The sequence below is a fragment of the Lipotes vexillifer genome, unplaced genomic scaffold (assembly GCF_000442215.2).
Source record: "Lipotes vexillifer unplaced genomic scaffold, Lipotes_vexillifer_v1.1 scaffold496, whole genome shotgun sequence".
NCBI lineage: Eukaryota > Metazoa > Chordata > Mammalia > Artiodactyla > Lipotidae > Lipotes > Lipotes vexillifer.
In genome coordinates, this window is record NW_006786690.1 from 6,079,235 (window position 1) to 6,083,586 (window position 4,352).

Below are 4,352 nucleotides of genomic sequence, written 5' to 3' on the forward strand. Positions count from 1 at the left end.
AATCATCATAATATAGAAAACACCAATTTTTTTGTGGATTCCCTTGAAAAATATCCCTTCTAATAATGTGCCTCAGACACTTCATTGATTCTTTGTGCTCTGAATTATGGTTTGTCATTCATGGACCAAGTTTCTTTATACATTTTTTTCCAGTTAGAAATTGACTTTCTAAATAATGCATCCTCTGTTTATATCCAATAGATTGTCTGTTGTTGGTGGTTTTAGGTACAGAGAAGATGACTCAATAAATTTTTTTCTCTAAAACAGCATTTTTTCACATTTTACAGGATCTGTATGAGTTCTATATGATTGTATAATGTAGTTATGCTGCTCTGTAATAAGTTTAAGTACCATTTACAGACTCACATGCCAGATTATTAAAGATCTTCTTGATGGCCTGTACTTAATTATGAGGTGGTACTACAAGGTTGTTTTGAATTTAGACTATAGTAGAGTATAGAATAAGAAAAAGTGTGGCTGCTAATTCATGATTCAAGCTTGGTAGATCAGTTTCTTCTCAAAGTATAAAAGATGCCTCAATGGGCTTCCCAGGTGGTGCGGTGGTTGGGAGTCCGTCCGCCTGCTGATGCAGGGGACGTGGGTTCATGCCCCGGTCCGGGAGGATCCCACATGCCGCGGAGCGGCTGGGCCCGTGAGCCATGGCTGCTGAGCCTGCGCGTCCGGAGCCTGTGCGTCCGGAGCCTGTGCTCTGCAACGGGAGAGGCCACAGCAGTGAGAGGCCCGCGTACTGCAACAACAACAAAAAAAACCTCACTTTCTGCCATGTTTTATGAAAATAAGTCATTTTCTTCTTTTATTTTCTTGGAATTTTTATGTCTGTCTTTCTTTTGATGGTTTCTGTGCTCTTCCTGTTGGAAGAACAAGGGAGAGAGAGAGAGAGAGAGAGAGAAGGGAGTGTATTTGCATGAACTTTTTATTTCCATTTTAGAAACAAGGCCTAAAAACCATCCGTTTCTGTTGATAACATTTTAAAATTTAGCGTCTTTTCCCCATGATCTGATTTTAGTAGAAGAAAATTTATTAGTATCATATCTGTTATAATACTTAATAACTAAGTAGGGTTTGTAACTCTTTAATTAAAAAAATTTTTTTTCATAAGTCAGTTGGGGTGACTACTTGTTGGTGTATATGACATCCTTTTATACCATCCTCTGTTCAGCCAGTTCAATAGAGCCTCTAATTTGGCTCTCCTAGTGTGAATTTATCCACTGGAATTTGTGGTAAATTGCTGTTTCCTCTGAGAGCTTCTTCCAAAGGATTGTTTTCAGAGTGCTTCCCTTTGAAAAAGAAAGACTTAAAGTTCATTGAGACCTTTGCTTCAGGGAGTTTTGAGGGCTGATATAGCCCTTAAGAATTACTTTTTTTTTTTGGATCTGAAACTGAGATGGTCAAAAATAATCTGGTGAATAACTTTAATTCTATTTTGCCTTTTAAAAATAGGATGCACTGGAACCCAGATTTCTCCCTGGGGGAATATATTCCAAGAATTTTTCTATGTATAATTTGAACAAGGTCACAATCTCAGCGAATTCTAAGAACCAATAAACAAAATAGATTTTAACTAACAAGTGTCCTCCTTGTTAAATGTGAGCGATGGTCAGCTTTGTGGGACTTAACATACTTTAAACTATTCATTGAACTCTCTATTTCACGACCAGAGGACAGCACAAAAAATACCCTCTAGTGTGTTTCTTTTTATATTTGCTGAGCTTTAGTGGCAAGGGTAATAGTGCTTGATATAGATTCTGACTAGAACTCTTTCATGTCCATCAGGTTCCAAGGATTAACAGTTCTTTCCTTTTTAACCTTTGGTATATTTAGATTTCATTAGTCATGTTAAAGCATTTCAGTAGCCATTTGAATTGTCTGCTTTATCCCAGGACATGAAATGAGAAAAGTGTTTTAAATAAACTTACCATTTTAGTACCATATGCTGAACACAGACATCCTTATCTTGAGTGACATGTTTTCCTATGCTTTTTGAGGGGATAAATGTGGGTCTTCCTGTGTATTTACACACAGTGAAAAGAATATAACCTCTGTGTTCACTTATGCTTTAGCCTAAAGCAGAAGAGGAGCTTTCAGGTGACAAAGTACTTGAATCTGAACAGGATAAAATGAGCCAAGGGTTTCATCCTGAAAGAGACCCCTCTGACCTAAAAAATGTGAAAACTGTGGAAGAAAATGGAGAAGAAGCTGAGCCTGTACGTAATGGTGCTGAGAGTGTTTCTGAGGGTGAAGGAATAGATGCTAATTCAGGCTTCACTGATAGTTCTGGTGAAGGGGTCACATTCCCATTTAAATCAGGTAAGTTTATCCCTGTCTTCCTGTGTATGTCTTTCCTTCTCTCCTTCACTCTACTGCAACTTAGAGAAATGTTGCCTCCTTATGAAGAAATATTGGATGGAAGGAAGAGGCTCATCACAATGTAATATTTACAGAATAGATCAGCAGGCGGGCGTTAGTAGCTAGCAAATCCAGAGAGTCCTATGTTGGCGGAAGTGATATCTGATGCTGGTATTCTGCTTTCACTGGCATTGGAGGAGCAGCTGGCAAAGGAAATCAGTGCTAGGTTGGTAGAATTCGACAAGAGAAATTTAATTTTTTCATTTTAATTGAAAGATATTTCAGATATGATGGCCGTGTTCCTTGAGATAGTGTACTTGTCATTTCACAAAGCTTGAACTTAGTTTGTTGATAGAACTCACTCTGTAGAGCTGAACTCCAGTAGGCAGTTGGAAGCAGTATGACTAAGTTATTAAGCACCTGTGGCATGAGAAGTGGCCTATGAAATACGTGATAAACCTTAGAGGATCTTTCACCTTTAGACACTGCCAAATGGCACTAAACCTCTGTCCTAATACTATATAAACCACGGTTGACTTTGAGATTTATGGATATTTGGTGTGGACATGTGGGGAAAGGTGGAAAATTTGCGTTAGGTGAAAAGTTTCTCTTAGTCTGCCCAATCTAAAGCGATGTCTGCATGAGGTAGTGTTTGCATGTAAAATATCAGGCCTCAGAAATAATCTCGACCAGTGTTTTTCAAACTTCTGGGTTTAACCCATTTAATAGGTTGTGAAATTAATTTAGTGAGTTATAACCAACATTTTTTAAAAAGGAGAATAGAATAAAAATTGTCAGTGCATTACATGCACTAAGGGAAGTATTGTCTTTTTAAGCTTTTAATTTCATTTATATATGTGTGTGTTTGCTCAGAGTCATGAAATCACTATGTTTCTTACTGTGAGTTGTAGTCAGAAATGTTTGAAAGCCATTGATCGATCCCACCTTAATATACTGATCACTTATATTTAGTGAAAACACTACCAGTGAACTGTACTCCTAATGGGCTTTATGAAATTGTAAGGTTAGGCTACTGTAAATTTTGTTTAAATTTCTAAGCAGTTCTTAGAAATTGTTAGACCAGATGGCATTTGAATTAAATGTTTAATTAAGCATTGTTGGGTTTGGGGTTTTTTATAGATTACAGTAATTGTGGGGTTTGGCTCAGATTTGAGTGGTAAAGTTTTAAAGCTCAATATACTGACATTTAAAGCTCAATATATTGACACTTCTTCTAAAGATCCAGGCTTATACTGCCAAGCACTTGGGCTACCACCAATCCTTGTTCAGGGATTGAAGGACTATTGTCATTTTTAGGACTGTATAAATTATATTTTTATCCTTTAGTTTGGCAAGGAAAAAGTGCACAACTATAGACCCTAACTGTATTGATCAACTAACTGCCCTTTGCCCCAATAATATATACTAGCAGTAATTGAGGAAAAGGGCAATTTAAAATTTAGATCCTAATAAACTGTATATATTTTAATAAATATAATATGGTAATAAAATATCTGTAGAATTCTCACAGACCATCAGTGAGTCTATGACCTGTATATTAGGAACCACTAGTATAAAGAAGGATCCAGTGTCCTGTCATGAAGTGATCTGGGGCCTGATTTTGATGAGTGTTTTGTTAATTAAAAGAAAAAACTGTGACTTGCTTTTATTATCCAATAAAAATTTCAAGAAATTCTCCAACTTTATATAATGATAGTAGGATTGTGAGTAATGATAGCTGAAACAATAGTAATAGTAGCAAAGTAAGTGCTGTGGCAAAGAACTAATTTAAAATTCATATTAAAGGGCTTCCCTGGTGGCGCAGTGCTAGAGAGTCCGCCTGCCGATGCAGGGGATGCGGGTTCGTGCCCCGGTCCGGGAAGATCCCACATGCCGCGGAGCGGCTGGGGCCGCGAGCCATGGCCGCTGAGCCTGCGGGTCTGGCAACGGGAGTGGCACACACCGTGAAAGGCCACCGGATCGGA